We start from the raw sequence: 20,201 nt of genomic DNA, 5'->3' as shown, positions 1-20,201 counted from the left end.
ATGGAACATGTAAAGGCAGCAATAAGTGTATATCTTATCTACATCATAATAAAATACACACTAAACTACAGTGTCTTTTTAAATTGGATTCTACAGAAATGAGAAAATATCCATGGTAGCAAATACATAGCAAGTCAAATAAACTAAAATCGAATTCTTAAAATGAACTTCATGATAATTATTTGTGACTGAAGTTGCACACATTTTCTTCCAATGCCCTTTTACTCAGACTTTTGGAAGTTCAATTCATTAATAACCCAAAGAATGAGGACAAGTTTTCAGCCTCAGTAGGACTGGTTCTTTGGGTTGTAGGAACTGATTCATATTTAGTTTGCTAATAAATAGAATTGCAGTTTTTATCAAGAATAGCCAATGGCTTTTGTGAAGTGAGCTTGCTAGACACTCTATTGTTCCCAGAATAGATCTAACTGGTTAAAAGCAAAACCACAACACAACCCATTCTTACTTACCCTTTACAAATTAGAGAAACCAAAGACTAAAATGTGTATGGTAGAGTTTCTCAACTTGAGGATCTTGGTTCTCTAATGGTAAACACTGAATGTTGTGCATTTTTCTGAGTCAAAGTATCTATAGCTTTAAACAAAGCGTAGAAGGAGCTCATGACCCACTAAAATGCTAAGATCTATAGTTTGTTAACAGGAACTCTGTTTACTATATCTACTTTGTCCCATCTGACCCTGCACTTACCCTATTGTCTCCATCCTTCATTTTGCTTGTTTGTTTTGAATAATAAATACTGACTTTATTCTGTGGATTAGTATTTATATTATATTTTGTGTACCTGGATTGATGTGTCTATCATAGTTTAAGCTTCTTAAGACCTGAAACTGTCTGAATCACTGTAGTCAATTTAGTGGTCAATTTTTTTTTTACCAATGTTTAAAAATGACTGTAATAGGATTTTTCTAAGTCTTGGATCCAAAATGTAGCACATCACACAGTCTTGGTGCTCATCACACTGCATTACATTTACCAGCTGTTTTCCCTAGCCTGTAAGCAGGCTGCGAGCTGAGGAGGAGAGATGTCTCTGTTCATATTGTATTCCTAGCTGAGGCACTATGCCAGGCACATATATCAAACTACATAACAGTATTAAAAAGTGAAAATAAGCACTCTTTATCCAACCCCACATACCCTGTTCTACCCTTGACATTAACCACTGTTAGCAATTTAGTATGTATTTTTTATATTTTTTCTCATTTATTTCCCTGCCCTTTTGATTTAGACATACTTGACACATAACATTGTATTACTTTTAGGTATGCAACATAAATGGATATATGTTATATGTATATAATGTAAAATGATTAGCACAATAAGTTTAGTCAGTGTCCATCACCTAATATTTACAACTTTTTCTTTGTGATGATGAAAACTGAAAAGCTGGCACCCATGCTGCTGCCACTACCAGAACCAATAAGTAGAGACAAGGATTGAATCTTTATGCATGCCTTATTCAGATGCTAGCAATATGAGAAGATGGTAATGGGGGTGAGTTATGTACCCTCAAAAATAATCTTAACAACTAATTTCAAACATTTTCATAATGAGAAGAAAGGGTAGGTAAAGACTTTGGAAAAAAAGGTTAATTATATAAAAGTTGCAGTTCCACAGAGTTTTTCATAGTACTTCTTCAAAATTCAAACTTCTTTATCTGCATAATGGGTGTTCCCTCCATGGAACACAATGGCTCAGATACCATCTCTACTGCTTGCATAGCCCCTGGGGTAAGAAGGTGGAATTGCTTGTGATCTCCTGGAGTCTGGTGGCTTTGCATTCCAGTTCTTCGAATAACAGCTTTCCACATGCATTAATCACTTAAGCCTATCAATTAAGGCTAAAATCCTAAACTCTTCAGTTCACCTACCAGTAAGAATTTAAAGATTACTTACTCCCTTAGCAGCTTTTACTCTTGCAATACAGTACTGTGAACTATAGTCCTGAGTTCTATATTATATCCCAAAAACTTGTAGCTGGAAGTTTGTACCCTTTGACCACCTTTACCCATTTCACTCACTTCTCCTATCCCTTGATGCTGGCAACCGCCAATCTGTTCTCTGTAGTTCGGGTTTTATAGATTCTACATATAAGTGAGATCATACAGTATTTTTCTGTCTGACTTATTTCACTTAGAATAATGCCCTCATGGTTCATCTATACTGTCACAAATGGCAGGATTTTCTTTTTTTTCATGGATGAATAATATTCCAAATACAATAGATATTTAATGGCTATAAAAATATAAACAATATAATATTTGACCATCAAAAGAAGTTTGAAATATCACATTTTCTTCATCCACTAACTCATTGTTGTGCACTTAGGTTGTTTTCACATCTTGGCTATTATAAATAATGCTACAGTAAACATGGCAGGGATGATCTTCTCTTGATGGCAGAATTAACAAACTAGATAGGATTTCAAAATATCACACGTCTCTTGACCTTTAGGAACATTCATTTAATTATCTATGTCCTATCAGGGAAGAATTGGGGAGGGGAAGAGATAGTCTGGTAGGACTGCTATCTCCCCCCCACCCCCGGCTTAATCCATGAGATCTGATGCTATTTCCAGGTAGTGTCATCATTAAGTTAAATTGTAAGACATCCATCTGTTGCCAGAGAATTGCTTGAAGTATAGAAAAGTGTAGAGGAGACACACAGGAGTGGTTTTACTTTTTACTGGTCTTCTAGTACTTCTGTGGTTTGGGTACTTGGACTTTTAATCCTTTGGTAATCTGTCTAAGAATAGCGTGAAAGGAGCATCAGTATAAATGAATGCCAAAGGTCCCAACACCAGATACCGAATAGTTTCTCCACACTCTTCATATACTAAATTTCCAAATATAGGGATTTATTTCTGGATTCACAAATAGAATTTGCAAAATTGTCATATTAGGAAAGTAGGAACTGCAGTGGAATTCCATACTGGAATTCAATGGTTAAACAACTATTCAAATAAGTTGTAGCTGTGTTATAAGAAAGAAGGCAGTGAGGTTTTATAAAATGGTTAGGAAATCACCAAGATACCTATTATTACTCAGTAAATACTTAGTTATTGAAAGGAGCTATGAAGAAAAGTAATTGTTCAGTAGAATAAAGCCAGATTTGTTCCTCTGATTTGTGGATACCTTCAAATTAAATCCAGATCCTTCTAAGGACTATTTTTTTTTGTTTTAAATAACCATTTTTCTCATTCCCACCCCAGTTTTTAACTAAGAATAAATTTGCATTTTAAGATTGATAGTGATTCTTTCGTTTATTGTCAGATACTTATGTACATACCGTACATAAGTTGTACTTACATTGTTAGTCATTTTGTTCACTAATGAGTCATTAATGCACTTGAAAACTGAGACACATTCAGGGTTTATGAGATATAATACCAAAGAAACATATAGCCAGATTTTAAGTACATTGAGTGAATTGGTTATGGTGAAAAATATATAGGAATGCCACTGATACAATAATCCACAAGGCTATAAAAGGGTCCTATGAGGTAAAAATAAGGAATAATGTTTTATTCTGTCCTCCAGATTGAGTTAGTGATTCATGAAAGTTGTTCTGTGTTAGGCTGTTGGGGTCTGTGCTACAGTATGTGATTTGGCCACTTTTCTTTCTTTTGTATTTTTTTAGAAGTATCTGAAATATTTAATTTTCAGAATTTAAAAATTTCCTGGAGATGCAAAATATACCTGTGTATAATAACTAAATCACTATTCAAGAAAATGACTGAGAGTGAGCATCACAGATGATAGTCTAGTGAAACAATACTTTCTGCTATTATTTGCTGAACACAGGAACTAATCCTTTGGGGACTGATTGCATAATGAAGGAGGAGCAAAAAGCTTTATGAGGTGATGGCATGATATCAATGAAGCAAAATAAAATTGATTTATCAATTTATGAAAAGCAAGGATCCTGGGAAGTAGGACTGGTTTAAGCAAAAGATACAAGGCTGGAGTTAAGGGCAGGGATGAAAAGAAACTTGAAGTCCCTTAAAGCCCCTGGCTCAAGACCTTGATATAGAAAAACAATTCATTGATTTCATTGGTTTGCTTGTGTCTGAGGGAGTTCTGGAGAGTTGAGGCTAACTTCATGTTGAGTGGAGAAAAAGTTACCTGGTATTGAATGAAGCTGAGACTGAAGTATATGTGAATATATGATCTGAAGGAAACCATAAGACCCAGGCTTTTGGAGATTTGGTTCCTTTCAAGGAGAGAACTTAGGTTTGTCTTCTATGTTCATGAATTCCAGATCTGTCTCTTCAGTCAATGTACTGGTACATCTCCAAAATAGCCCTATATCTAGTTCATCTTCCCCCAAGGCCTAAGGCTAAACAAAATGACCCTCTAGGAACATGAGAAAAGTTCTGTGACCTTCTGTATGGTATTAGAATACTTAAAAGCATAGATTATTCAAGTTTAATTGTGTCATTACAAAACTATCTTAGAAATCATCTAATCTAGTCTCTTCCTAACAGATGGAAAGTTAGGTAGAAAGATTATATTACAAGCAGCAATTTAAGAAATTCAGCTTTATCTAGTGAACTATGATACCATATCTAATTTTGATAAAGAAGTACAATATTTCTAACATTCTTGGAAGTATTTTGTCATTGTTTATCTGATTGTGACAGTGCTTATAAAAAATTAAGAATTTTTATTTTTTTAAAGTTGAATTAAATTTGGACAGTTTCAAGATGATTAAAGGTAATACGGACTATTAGGAAACAGAGATTTGAAAAAATGTCACCAACAAAAAGTATTCAAATAAAAATCACACAATATCAACTCAACAATTTCAAACGTTTGAAGTTTTCTAGCTTACAGTGACCCCTGGTGTTATTTTGAAAACATGCAGTACATTATTTTTAAACAGAAACCTTTGAGACTGAAAATTGTCCTGAAAGAAAGGGTTTATTGAGTAATAAGCCAGCCAGAAAAAAGACCACATCTTGGGGCATGCAGTCTAAACCCACAACAGAAGCATTAATGGAGAAGAAGTGTGTCTGATATCCTGGGGTTAATGGGGCTCTTTTACACAATGGGTTTGGAGAAGAAAGATCTAAGTTATTTTGAAAGAATTTGCATTGCTACAGAGAAAAGGATGAAGTGGGGAAAGTCTGGGATAAACGAAGAGTCTGTAGGGAGAAGCATTTGCTTCTGGACTGGTTGTGGGCAATACTAGGGAAAGTTCATGCATAAGCAGGATGCAATGGCATCTGGTGGTTAGCTATTCTTTCTAGATAATTCCTGAAATGCCACCTAGAAGTTGATTCATAGTTTCAACATATATTCAAGAATGTGAGCAGTCTTTGTTAATTTTCTGCAGCAGCTGTTAACTGATTAATTTCCCTTGTCTCTTCCTTTTATCCTACTCTAAGTTAATTTGAACACCTCAGAATTTTTTTCTTGTCACTATTTAAAAAACTACCCACTGAAACAGCTACTGGAAAGGGTGGGCACAAGTAGCTCATTTCCAGTGGCCCATGGGGTAAATAGAAAATTTCTTTACAGGAAATTAGATTCTGTCATTAAACATGCAAAGGAACAATATTGTATTAGGTAATACCTGTACATACTGTTTCCAAAATTTACAAAAATATCATTTGCAAACTAAATTTATTAAATCTCAGCTATAAGAGTTCCTGCAAGGCTGGAGGCAAAAGTAGAAACCCTTCGCTTCCTTGCACAACCAAAAGGAGGATAACAACCAATCTAAAAACGATGAACAACCAGAAGTGCCAGAAAATCAAACTGCATGGAAGTCCGACAACCAAGGAATTAAAGAAACAGTCAACTAGACCAACCAGACCAGTAAGAAACAGACTGGGCAGATGGGCAGACGGAGAGAACCTGCAGCAAGGTGGCGGACCTTGTCAGTGGAACTGGCTGAACCGGAAACTGAGACTCAGAGCTGACTGGACTAACTCCAGGGTTGCTGTGATGAGAGAAACTCCCAGACTCACACCAGAGTTTGTTGGAAAATGGGGCTAGACCTGAGTAAGCAAGTAAGCTGTCCCCTCTCTGACCCTACCCCCACAGACAGCAACACAATGCAGCAAAGAGGGCTGCCCACCCCCCAACCCCCCACCGTGAATACCTAAGGCCTCACCCCCTTACAACTTAACAGGTGCCCAGAGACAAAGAAATAGGGCCCAAATGAAAGAACAGAGCAAAACTCCAGAAAAAGAGCTAAGTGATGAGGACAGAGCCAGCCTATCTTATGGAGAGTTCAAAACACTGGTAATCAAGATGCTCACAGAACTGACTGAGCTTGGTCAAAAAATGAAAGAACAAATGAAGGATACCCAAAGTGAAATAAAGCCAAATATTCAGGGAACCAACAGTGACAGGAAGAAAATCAGGACTCAAATCAATGATCTGGAACAAAAGGAAGAAATAAACATCCAACTGGAACAGAATGAAGAAACAAGAATCTAAAAAATGAAGAGGCTTAGGAACCACTGGGACAACTTTAAATGTTCCAATATCAAATTATAGGTGTGCCAGAAGGAGAAGAACAACAGAAAGAAACTGAAAACTTATTTGAACAAATAATGATGGAAAAGTTCCCCAATCTGGCAAAGGAAATAGACTTCTAGGAAGTCCAGGAAGCCCAGTGAGTCCCAAGAAGCTGGACCCAAAGAGGAACATACCAATGCACATTCATCAAGTCGCTCAAGATTACAGATAAAGAGAGAATCTTAAAAGGAGCAAGAGAAAAGGAAACAGTTACCTACAAAGGAGTTTCCATTAGGCTATCAACTGATTTCTCAAAAGAAATCTTACAGGCAAGAAGGGGCTAGAAAGAAGAATTTGAAGTCATGAAAGGCAAGGACCTACATCCAAAATTACTCTATCCAGCAAAGCTATCATTTAGAATGGAAGGGCAGATAAAGTGCTTCCCAGAAAAGGTCAAGTTAAAGGAGTTCATCATCACCAAGCCCTTATTATATGAAATGTTACAGGGACTTACCTATGAAATTGAAGAAGATCAAAAACTATGAACAGTAAAATGACAACAAACTCACAGATATTAACAACGGAACCTAAAAACAAAAACAAAAAAAAACCCAACAATGAAAACAAATACTAAGCAAACATCTAGAACAGGAACAGAATCAGAGAAATGGACATCGCATTGAGGGATTTCAGTGGGGAGGGGGGAGGGAGGAATGGGGGGAAAAGGTACAGGGAATAAAAGGCATAATTGGTAGGCATAAAATAGATGGGGAAAGGTTAAGAATGGTATAGGAAACAGAGAAGTCAAAGAACTTATCTGTACAACCCATCAACATGAACTAAGGAGGGGGGTGTTGCTGGAGGGTTGGCAGGTGCAAGGCAGAGGGGGCATAAAGGGGGAAAAATTGGGAAAACTGTAATAGCATAATTGATAAAATATAGTTAAATATTTTTTAAAAATAAGGCCCTGGCTGGCGTAGCTCAGTGGATTGAGCTCGGGCTGTGAACCAAAGCGTCACAGATTTGGTTCCTAGTCAGGGCACATGCCTGGGTTGCAGGCCATGGCCCCCAGCAACCGCACATTGATGTTTCTCTCTCTCTCCTTCTCCCTCCCTTCCCTCTCTAAAAATAAATAATTAAAATCTTTAAAGAATGTTTTTTAAATAAATCTCAGCTATTAAAGCATTTGAAAAATAAAAGTAATTATAGGAATTCAAACTTATCTGTGGCCTAATGTAGAAAGATTATTTAAAAAATAAAACATAAGAGATATTTTTAAAGTGTCCTTTTAAACAAATTTTTTTAAAAGATTTTATTTATTTATTTTTAGAGAGAAGGGAAGGGAGGAAGAAAGAGAGGGAATGAAACATCAATTTGTGGTTGCTTCTTGCACGCTCCCCCACTGGGGACCTGGCCTGCAACCCAATGTGCTCTGACTGGGAACTGAACCAGTGACCCTTTGGTTTAGAGGCTGGCACTCAATCCACTAAGCTATACCAGCCAGGGCTAAAGTATCTTAAAATCTATAATTATATAGAATATATATTCCCTCAAAAATGACAAGTTTAAGCCCTGACCAGTTGTTTGGCCAGTTGTTTGGACATCATCCCATAAACAGAAAATTCGCTGGTTCAATTCCTGGTCAGGGCATGTGCCTGGGTTGCGGGTTTTGTCCCTAGTTGGGGCCTGTGTGAAGGGCAACTTTTTGATGTATCTCTCGCACACCAGTGTTTCTCTCCCTCTCTTTTTCTCTCCTTTCCCCACTCTCTAAAAATAAATAAATAAACTCTTTTAAAAATGACAAGTTTAACAAATCAGTTGTCTATGTAGTTTTCACCTCTGTTGGGAACTACCCTGAAACTGTAACCCCTGCCAAGGCTAAGGCTGAGGGAACGACCTTGGAACCGTAAGCCACCAAGGAAATAGGCTTATCTCCCTGGCAAGAGCGCTCCTTCTGCTACTTCATTCATAACTAAACCCCAAAGCTTGGTCAGTTAGCCAATGACAAGTAAGATTCCCCAAGGGGGGAACAATCTAAGACAGGCACGATCACGTGGGAGGCCCCTAAGAAAGGACTTTGGGGGCTACAGCAAAAGGGGGTGAGGGACCCTCGCCCCTCGGCTTTGACATAGCCTGAGTCCTCATGTCTGGGAGAAAATCTCCTAATCTCTTGGCTGCTTTACTTCCCTTGCTCCACCTAGGCCTGAAACAATGACAGAGGGTGGTGCAGCTCTGCTGGAAAGCGCAGGTTCCCCAGGTGATCAGGCCTAAGAAAGAATATGTAAAATCCTGTGAAACCTGCTTTGTTTAGAATGCTCTCAGTTGAATAATAAGGGTCCAAGGAAGAAGTAAGTTTGTTCCTCAAAGTTTTACAGCTCTTTGACCCTGACTCGAAATAGGCCCTCAGACTTCCTTGTTATCTATTGTTTGATCCTTACTTCCCGGCAATGAGTAATGAGCTTTACCTGAATTCTTATGCAAGCGAACCCAATAAAAAGCCACCCTGGCAGGGAAACAGGGCGCTCCCCACTAGAGAGAGTGGCCATTCTATTCCTACTTCCCCACAGAGCCTGGTTGTCTCTGTATATGTTTTTCTCATGTGTTGATGAGCCATCCACAGCATTCTGCAGTCACTGCCGGTTGGTGATCACGTCACACCTCAAATTCTTTATGGAATATGGTGGGGTAAAAAAGGAAAGATTAAATAAAAAAAATAGAAAGAAAAGTGGAAAGGACAGAGCAGGGGCAGAGAGAGATGCACACACACAAATGAAGGAGGAGGAGGTGTAGCAAGAGGTAAAGGAGGAGGAGGAAGAGGGGAAAAAAAGGAAAAGATAGGAAGAAAGGATAGAGAAAACATGTCGGGTAGATTTTTGCCTCCTGAGATTTTGAGCCGTGATCACCACTAAACCCACTGCGTCTAGTGCAATGCTTAATATATATTATGTTGAACCAGGTGGAAGGTGTTAAAGAAAAAAGTATTCAATGATACTTGTTAAAGACTGGTAAAGTCACTTTATACAGGGTAGCCTATGTTAGGGATAGGGACTACTACAACTGGGTTTTACAGAAGAGGTGATTTAGCTCAGTTGTAAATATCACAAGGAAAAGTAAGAATTTATGGCCAAGTAGCTTAGGGGGTGCCAATGGATGGGAAGATGGATAGGGGTAAGGGGGGCTTTTAGACTTCTGCTGAAGCAGGTCATGGTGAGGGGATGCTAGAAGATATGGAAGCCATTTAGATGTTGAAGGTCATCAGATATCATGGATGTGGGTGGGGTTCTGTCTAAACTCACTTCACAGGATTCTTGCTGAAATTGGAAAATGCAGAGACAAACACAAAAGCCCAAAAGGAAAGAGGAGGTAAAGAAAACAAAATGAAAACCAGAGCTGGGGACTATAAAAACTCTCTGTTACACAATTTTAGTAAAACCTAGGCCTATGAAAAATACTCCATCAGAAGCTGACAGGAGTTGTTTTCAGATTTTTTAAAAATTACTTTATTGTTGTTCAATTACAGTTGTCTGCATTCCCTGCCCCCAACCCCATCCAAACCCACCTCCCTCCCTTGCTTCCACCCTCCCTCTTGGTTTTGTCCATGTGTCCTTTATAGTAGTTCTGAAAACCCTTCTTCTCCACTGTACCCTTCCTCCTCCCCTCTGGCTATTGTTAGGTTGCTTTTAATTTCAATGTCTCTGGTTCTGTTTTCAGACCTTTATAAGGGTTATTTCACAATACTCTGGCAAAAGAAGGTGCAGTAGTTTCCCTTATCCAGTTTTGCTTTGTGATTTGTTACATTTGTTCAACCATGGTCCAAATAAATTAAATAGGAAATTTCAGAAATAAACAATTTACAAGTTTTAAATTGGGTGCCATTCTGAGTAGCCTGATGAAGTCTCACACTATTCAGCTCCACCCTACCCAGGATGTCAATCATCCCTTTGTCCAGAATTTCCAAGCTGTTATATGCTCTCTAACCACTAATCTCTTAGTAGTCACCTCTATTATCAAATCAACTGTCTTGGTATCACAAGTCCTTGTGTACAAGTAACCCTTATTTTACTTACCAGTGGTCCCAAAGCACAAGATTAGTGATGCTGGCAATTAGGATATGCCAAAGAGAAGCCCTAAAGTGCTTTAAGTGAAAAGGTGATAATTTTCTACTTAAACAAAATGCCGAGGTTTCTAAGAGCTATGGTAAGAACAAATCTATCTGTGAAATTGTGAAGAAGGAAAAAGAAATTCATGTGTTTTGTTGTGGCATCTCAAACTGCAAAAGTTATGACCACAGTACAATATAAACATTTGGTTAAGATGGAAAAGGCATTAAATGTGTGATAACTATTGGGCAGTATTCAAGCATATGAATTAACTATACCATTGTTTACTCATCCACATACCCACTGATAAACAATTGTTTTTCCAACTTCACTGTATCCTGCCAGAGTGTGTGGTTCATGATAAATGTTTGTTGAGTGAATACATGAACTAATAAATCAATGAGTAATAAGAAATTGATTGCAAAGCATCTAAACATCTGGCATGATTTCTGAGGGACTGCAGTTTATTTCCCCACTGTAAACTGCAATGTCTAAGGGAAGGCATACACAGATTTATTGAATACCCAGGGAAATCCAACCCTAGTCCACTGCCATCATTTTAAAACATTAGAGATAAATGGGAGGGGTTAGAGAAGAATAGCCTTTTATCACTTTTAAACTGTGTATTCTTTCAATTTTCACAATTTTCTTTAATAGCCTCAATCATCAAAGAAACAGTATACATCAAGTGTACCTTCTCTACTTTTAAATGTAAACTGTACCACATTACCTTTTGAATGTTGGACACAGGCAGCTGGCTAAGGGCCACCACACCCTGTCTATATTTACCAAATAAAGAATGTTGCTTTATTGGGCAGACTAATTATTTAAAGTTCGAGTTTATATATTCTGATTCCCCAGCTGGTTTTCCTATCATGACAAGGGGCAGCTTCCACTGTGGCATAGGACAGTATTTAATAATTGGGTATGCTGTATTTTGTGGCTGGAGCAAAGGAGCACTAATGTGGTTAATTTTACTGAGGCCATGCTTAGAAATTTCACACTTAGAAAAATGCCACACATACTTCCTCCTGGTATTTAGCTTTCTATTTGGAATTTAGAATCCACTCTAAAAGTTTACAACTGCAGATATGAGAGAACATTTTATGAATATTTTAAAAGATGCCAGTCTTGCTTCTTTCCTGTGCAATGTTTTAGATTAGGGTTTATCTTAATAATTCTACCTCCTAATTATTTATGCCATTCATATTAAAATTATGCACCAAAGCTTTGCTCATAGAGCCATTCCTGGACAATTTTTCTTTGACGTCACATTTACTATCATTTAATACATTATTCATTCAACAAGAGTTAAATACACAGCACAAGACTAAGCATCTACTAGAGATGTATGTACTTATGTCTAAAAAAATTCCTTTTAAAATGTATGTATATACTAATAGTTTCATAATTTGGGACAGAAGTATACTAATGTCCTGGAAAGGAATTCTTATTAAATTAAGATATAACAAATGTGCAAAGTTTAAAAGTTACTAATTACATTCCAATGGCCAAGATATGGAAACAACCAAAGTGTTTATCTATGGGTGAATAGATAAAGAAAATGTGTTTTATATACACAATGAAATGTTATTCAGCCATATAAAAAAATAAAACTTTGCCATCTAAGGAATTTTGTTAATCGAAATCACACAAAGACAAACACTAAATACTGTATGATCTCACTTATATGTGGAATCGAAAAAACAAAACCAGAACCAAGCTCCACAGAGAACATATTGGTGGTTGCCAGAGGTGGGGGTGGGAGAAACGAGTGAAAGAGGGTTGAGGGATACAAATGTTCCCAGTTATAAATAAGTCACTGGGATGTAACATACATTGTGGTGACCACATATAATAAAACTGTTGCACAATTGAAAGCTGCTAATGGAGATCTTAAAAAATTTTCTTCAAGATGTTAACTAGACCTATTATGACCATGTTGGAATGTTCACAAATATAGAATCATTATGCTGCACATGCACACCTAAAACTAATATGTTTATGTAAAATATACTTCTTTTTTAAAAAGGTACTAGCTATATTACACAAACAGTACGCCATTATATTGTTTGGTTTTGAGAGAGCAATAATCAGCCCAAGACTGAGAAAATAAAAATCCCCCAATACAAATTATTCATGCTATTTAGAATTTTATGTAGAATTTGAGGAAAAACACTCAGTTAATTAAACCTGAGCTTCAGTTTCCTCATGTGTGAAATGGCAGTTTGTTATATTACAATGGATTAAATAAGATATGCAAAGCATCTGGCATGATGCCTCACAGGCACTAGTTCAATTTTGTTAGCTCCCTTCTCCTTCTCTGAAACACTGGCACACCTAGCACATTTGATTGCTTATATAGATCATTTTTAAAGTTCTTCCTCTAAATGAGAAAATTACTTTTATTAATATTCATGAAATAAAATAAAAAATAATAGGACATATGCAATTGTAGAATGTTTTATTGGTGTTCAAATATGTAAAGTAAGTTTAAGTAAAATAACTACAGTAAAAAAGGAAAAAGTAATAGATTTACATTTTTTCATTATGACTTTTTTAAAGGAAAAAATGACGAAATCCTTTAAGTTCACAGAGTAATTTCTGGATACAATGATTGAACTAAAATTATTCAATTTCTGTTTAGGCATCTTTACAATCATGGCATTGTCATGTATTTTCAATATACTGCTTAAAGGTAGGATTTATATAGTACCACAGAAGATGGGCACACACACATTAACTTCATAGAATATAATGTTTATTAAAAGATAAGTAATAAAATACCTATTCTTACATCGAGGGTTATACATGTTGTTAAAAACTAATGGAAACTGCAGCGTTTACTTTGAATTACATCAGTGGTTCTCTCCCTTGGTGATTTTGCCTCTCCAGATACATTTTGCAGTATCTGGAGGCACTTTTGGTTACTGTAACTGGGAAGGAAGAGAGTATTACTGAAATCAAGGGGTAAAGGCCAGGGGTACATTTACACATCCTAAAATGCACAAAAGAGCCTCCCACAACAAAGAATTACCTGGCTCCAAATTACAACAGATTGAGAAACCTTGACTTAGAGTAACAAACTGGTTTTTTTTGGGCGGGGGGGGGGGGGGAGTTTTTTCCTTTGGTATTTAAGTTAAAGATTGAAGGCACATGATGATCCTTAAAGCAGACTACTTTTATTGTTTGGTAAACAATAGCATAGACAATTTGCTACTTAATTGCCTACATCCAGGGCTAATCATTAGAAATCCATTAATTTCTCCTTCTAATGGACTGCCACTTCAAGATTAAATCTCATTTCTAAAGACCTTTAAACCACTTCTGTAATGGTTTAATGAATCAGAACTTAACAAGTGATTTATGTGGTTATTCTGTTTATTCACTAATCTTTTTAAAAATATAATTAACATTTAAGTAAGTTTTATTGAAATATATAATTCACATACCAAAATTCACCCTTTTTAAGTGTACCATTCAGTGCTTTTTAGGATATTCATAAGGTTGTATAATCATCACCATTATCTAATTTCAGAGTATTTGCATGATACTCAAAAGATAACTTCTGGCTAGTAGCAGTCATTCTTCCTTTTCCCCAGAGGCTGCCAACCACTAATCCACTTTCTTTCTAGGAATTTGTCCATTCTGGACATTTCATAATAAGCAGAATCATAGAGTATGTGGCTTTTTCTGACTAGCTTTCTACACTTACTACATTTACATGGTTCATTTATATTGTACCACCTACCAGTACTTCTTTCCTTTTCATTGCCAGACACTATTCCATTGTATAGATAGGCTACATTTGGTTTATTCACTCATCAGTTGACATTAGTGTCTCTTCTATTATTACTAAGAATGCTGTTAAGATTTATGAGTACAATTTTTGTGTGGATATAGGTTTTAAATTTTCTTGGAGTGGAATTCTCTTGGTGTAGAATCTAGGAATGGAATTGCTGGGCCATTTAGTAATTCTGTTTACTATGCAAGGAATTAAAATTCTTGCATCACACAATATTCTATTATATGACCATGCCACATTATGATTATCCATTGACCACTTGATGCACATTAGGATTGTTTCCACTTTAGCTGTTACAAATAATGCAGTATGAACATCTGTGTACAAGTTTTTGTAGAGACATGCTATTTCTCTAGGAGTATAATTGCTGGGCTATGTGTTAACTCTGTTGAACCTTTCGAGGAAATGCCAATCTGCTTTCCAAGGTGGCTGCACTATTTTACAATCACACCATCAATATATTAAGAGTTTCAACTTCTTCACATCTTTATTACTGCCTTTTAAAATTAATAGAAACCAGATAGAGCTATTAAGACAGCTAAATAGGTTCATGTAAAACACATTTGTGGCATCTAAGACACACAAATGTTTTATGGGCTTCAGTTAGGTTATCCTTTTTAAAAATAAACATATCACAAACTTTACCATTGAGGGATATAGTTTAAAAAGGGAGCTACTGATGAAAATACCAGAAACAAAGAATCTCCAGGTTTGGGAATTAAATAATTGAATCTGATGTCTTCTAAGTCATTAGAGGATGGTAAAATCAACTTAGTGGGCTGGGAAATTTACTAGCATTGGAAAACATAGACTATAAAACATCAGAGTACATGACAGGCAATAAGTACTTCTTGTCAAATTATTTTATTGATACAGAGGCCCATACCAGGTCAGTGTTAAAATGTATTTTTTAATGTGGGTCACAGTCAAGGAAGCTCCTGAAATCCAACTAGCACTTCATGTTTGAATCCAATCCATCGCTGTACCTGTAGGACTATCAGTTTCTGCTTTAAGACATTCCAGCTCTACTTTTGTACATTTAACTGAGAAGTTTTTCATCAAAATAATTAAAAGACAACTTAAAAAATGTTTTGTGTCATTCCATTAGTTTAAATCTGTTGGGAAATTAAGCATGCTATAAATATTTTCTTGTATGTGTTGCAGCATCAGAAATGGCATTACTCACAAGCTCATCACTGGCTTTGAAGGTAGTCATAAGTTAACTATCATTATCATTAGTAACATGTGTGAGTACCAACATACTGAGTAGAGTACCTTTAAATTCTGTAAACACTGCTGAAAACATTAACTTATAATCATAGTGGCAGAAGCCTTAATGTGTATGACCATATTTTACACATCAAATTAGCTATGATCTTAAAAAACAAAGTCCAATGCTCTTAAAAAGGGGTTAATTTTAAAAATGAAAAATTGTGACTCATACTTTGAAAAGGCAAATTGTCAGTTGTGGTTGCTGGCTGTTTAAACATAATCTAAAATAATATTAGGATAATGACACTAGGTTGTTTCAGAGGTATGTTTTATATATATATATATATATATATATATATATATATATATATATTGCAGAGATGGATATATATATATGTATGCAGCATAAAATCCCAAGTCAGATAGTTAAGAAAAATATCATGTATACCATGATCTTCCCAATATCCTGATGTATAGTTGGCCTTACAATTCTTAGTTTCTCTTCTATAAATTCAACCACAGTTTGCAACTATTATATTCTAAAAATGTTAGGTTGTTGTTGATGTGTACTATGTAGTTAGGCCTACAATGGTTGGGTCTGTACTGAACATGTACTTTTTCTTCATCACTTATTCCCTAAATAATGTAGTATAACAAACTCTTTACATAGTACTTACATTGTATTAGTATTAAGTAATCTCGAGACAGCTTAAAGTATGTATGGATGTGCATAGATTATATGCAAATATGCCATTTTATACAAGGGACTTTAGCACTGCAGATGTTGGTGTCTGCAGAGAGGGGCAGGGTGTCCTGGAACCAATTACCCCAAGGATACCAAAAGAAGACTATCATATACACTTGTTATTATGATTTTTAGTGGTCACTGTATGAGTTTTTGAGATATTTGAGGGCAGTAATTTCCCACAGTAACTTACCTAGTAGACTCTCAATATTTGCAGAATTTATTATATTGAACAGTTTATTGTTAACTCTGTGACAAGTTCTCTATAAAATTCTAAGAACTTAAAAATGGATCATTTATAGTTCCTAATCTAATGGGTTGCACAGACTTAAGAGGGGAGACAAAAATTTATGGTAGTGTAACATGGAGCAGAGGTAGTAAAAGGGTGAGTGATCAGTATATTCTCTAGCAGCTGAAAGTTGGCTGGTGTGCAAGATCAGTTTTAAGGGATGACTTTGAAAGGTGAACAAGAGGGGAAGGACATATTAATGGATGAGGAAACCCATATAAGGCACATGTAAAGGGGAAAAGTGCTGAAAGACACAGGGGGTTGGCAAAAGTAGGTTTACAATTGTTTGTATGGGAAATAATTAATGTATAATACAAGAGGAAACTTGTTTGTGTACTCACAACTGTAAATGTGCTTTTGCCAACCCCTGTATAATTGCAGAGATGGATTGGTACATAATAAAGAGATTCATACGTATGTTAATATATTTAAATTATATCTAATATACAAAATAAGACCAAGGAAGGTTGTCAGGCAGGGAAGAGACATAATCAGATTGGTTTTGGACGAAAGAAATAATAGAGACTAGTTAGGCAGTGAGTTGTGCTATAAACTGAGGGTCTGAAAAAGGTGTAGGGCATTGTCAACAAGTGTTTGTGTATACACTACCTACACAGATACTGGGAAAACAGTTCCTGTTTAAAAAGGACTTACATTTCAGGTTAGATAGATACTTAAAGATATAAGAATCTAGGAGAACTATGGATATGTTATGGAAGAATTCACTGAGAAAGTGACAGTGAGGTTGAGACCTGAAGGAAAAAGATTTTGATTGAAATGAATTTAAAGTAAATGCTTAGTGTGTTTAGCAGTAAACTCTGTATAATCCTTATATGTGCCTCCGAAAGAGAACTACTTCCTTTTGCCCACACTGTAAATCTATCAAAGAATCTAAATGTTTATTACAAAACAATATGAAGATAAGATTAGGACTCACTTGTCTATTCTCCTATAGCACCTTATATTTGCATCATTTACACTGTGTTATAATTACTTGAGAATTTGGAAGAGGACTAAAGGAAAGGAATATTAAGAAAGAGACACTACAAAAAGAGATAAAAAGATTAATTTAAAATGGCAAACTCTTTACAAATGTTCAAAAGTCTCAGAATTTTCCATTTAACACAATAACTTGGAAGTCTCTAATGATGTGTAATTTTAGTGAGAAAAGCACAGTAAGTGAAAATGAGACTGCATTGCGGACTTCCTATCAAGAATCTTGGCTGAGAAGTAATGCTACATGAGGGTTTTTTGTTTACTCTTATTTTCAATATCCTTGTTTTGAAGGAAAACATCACTTGTTGACACATTATTATGGACACATGTGGTTTTAGTAACCTGTATTGGTACTTCCTCTAGCTTCCTGAATATATATTAAAAAATGTTCATGTTTTCACTTATCACTGGGAAAGAACTTGAGATGCATATAAACTCTAATCATTTACACTCTGGAGAAGGTGTGAATTTGTAAGGTATGAACCAATCACTTCTGATCATTTCTTCCAGCCTCTAAGAGAGAAGATGAGGAATAATTTTCTTCCCTAAAGAAAGAAGCAGGAGAGACAAGTTACATTAAAAACATTTTGTTATATAATAATACATTATCACTGGCATATCCCAGAGATGCTTCTACATCCCAAGCTGTATGTGTAATGAATGTCATTGACAACTAAGAGGACAGTCAAGCACCATTATTATTATTGTTTTTAATGGAGGAAGCCATCATTTTTTCCTGAAGGGAAGGGAGGAAGAGAGGGAAAGAAACATTGATTGGTTGCCTTCCATAGTCAGTCCAACAGGACCGACCCCACAACTTAGGCATGAGCCGTGACCAGGAATCAAACCTGCGCTGTGACCTTTTGGTTTTCTGGGTGACATTCAACTAACCTAGCCACACTGGCCAGGGTGCACTAACATATCCTCTATAGGACTAATATCACTGTATTTTGCTTACCAATTTTCTGGTCAAACCCTTTCTCACCACGTTATTTTCTGTGTGCTAATTACTATGCTATGCCTAACAAAATCAGTTCATACTTTTTCCCCAAAGCATAATAACATTTTAGTCTTTTTTAAAAAAAAACTTTTGTTTTTTTTTAAAGATTTATTTATTTGTTTATTTATTTTAGAGAGGGAAGGGAGGAAGAAAGAGGGAGAGAGAGAAGCATCAATGTGCGGTTGCTGGGGGTCATGGCCTGCAACCCAGGCATGTACCCTGACTGGGAATCGAACCTGCGACACTGGTTCGCAGCCCATGCTCAATCCACTGAGCTACTCCAGCCAGGGCACATGTCAGTCTCTTAATCTTCACTTCTTTGCTGTATCTTGTTGGAATGGTCTAATAACATTGTAGCTTAAATAAATACTGAGGTAAAATGACTTACCGAAGACTAGATCTCTCTGGGATACACAGGAGTGTAAAATTAAAAACAAAGTGGTAAAAACAATAAGCCCTTCTTACACATAACTTTCAGATACCAGGTCAGTATGATGAAAATCGAAAATCCTTAATGCTTACCAGTTAGTTAAATGTTTTTCTGTTTTTTTCTTTTTTAAATAATTTTCCATGATGACATGAAGAATTGCACAATTTACTTTCTACTATTATTTGTTCTTTTGGTGCATTTGAAAGAACACAACTCAAAAGCTCTCTGTTAACTTGGCAGTAACAACTCCAAGCTCTCCTCATACCAGACATTCCCTGGATATAACAAATACTTAAAATACTATATAACTTTTATACGTGTAACTTCTCCTCAAATTTTAACACTTAAGCCTGTGGCTTCAAGTCATTGCCTGCGAATGCCTATCTTCTCAAAATCAGGGTTCCCCTGAAACTGTTTCCCATCTATTACAGTACTCTATGCTATCTCACTAGAGAACTCAGTATTTATAAAGCTGAAAACTGTGGTTGTGGCGTCGCGCTTTCATTTTCATTCCAATTGACCAGGCCTTAAGTCTCTTTTCTTTCGGATGTTTTCTTTGCCTTACCTGGTCTGAGAAAAATTGTGCCGCCACATCGAACTCCCAGACATCTGTCAGCGCTGGCAGTCCCGGCGGTCTTGGTGGGAGCGGGTAGTGGCGGGAACAGTCAGCCCGGCAGGACAATACACCTCCTGGTACCTCATCCTCTTAACACATCTTGACCCCGTGTGCGGAATGCCCCCCGAGTCAGGAGGCGAGTACCTCCACCCTCAGCTGGACCAGCTCCTCCGCCACAGCCTGAGAGAGACGAGCTCTTTTACCTGGAGCTAATCCAAAATTCGGCAGGGGCGACCTAGCTGAGGCCAACTCTCTGTAGCAAGGAAGGCCAAGCTAACCTTGTGGTACTAAGTGCCTGAACAGCGGATAGCACCGAAACAGGCCGCCCCAGCACTGTCTCCACGGATTGCGAGAGGACGACGTAGGCGCTGGCCGCTGGATAGCAACTGGAGGAGGTGTCGTCCGGTTCCCGGCTGCCGGCCACTTCCGGACCTGCGCGTCGCCTCCCTGCTACTCCGGGACCGCCCCTCCTCCCCGCCCGCTGATTCCCGGCATGCTCCGCGGGGGAAGGGACGGAGTCG

General features: G+C 36.8%; 1 long non-coding RNA gene across 1 annotated transcript; it reads right to left on the bottom strand.

Annotated features, from left to right (window-relative positions):
• Nucleotides 1-17,869: 17,869 nt before the first annotated feature.
• Nucleotides 17,870-20,090, bottom strand: LOC118501676. Its single transcript, XR_004904310.1, has 2 exons — nt 19,630-20,090; nt 17,870-18,179 (listed from the first exon to the last, which is right to left on the bottom strand). It is a non-coding gene; the product is annotated as an uncharacterized LOC118501676 (long non-coding RNA).
• Nucleotides 20,091-20,201: the final 111 nt, after the last annotated feature.

Source organism: Phyllostomus discolor, chromosome 7 (genome assembly GCF_004126475.2).
Source record: "Phyllostomus discolor isolate MPI-MPIP mPhyDis1 chromosome 7, mPhyDis1.pri.v3, whole genome shotgun sequence".
Classification (NCBI taxonomy): domain Eukaryota; kingdom Metazoa; phylum Chordata; class Mammalia; order Chiroptera; family Phyllostomidae; genus Phyllostomus; species Phyllostomus discolor.
This window is presented reverse-complemented; position numbering and strand designations above follow the sequence as displayed.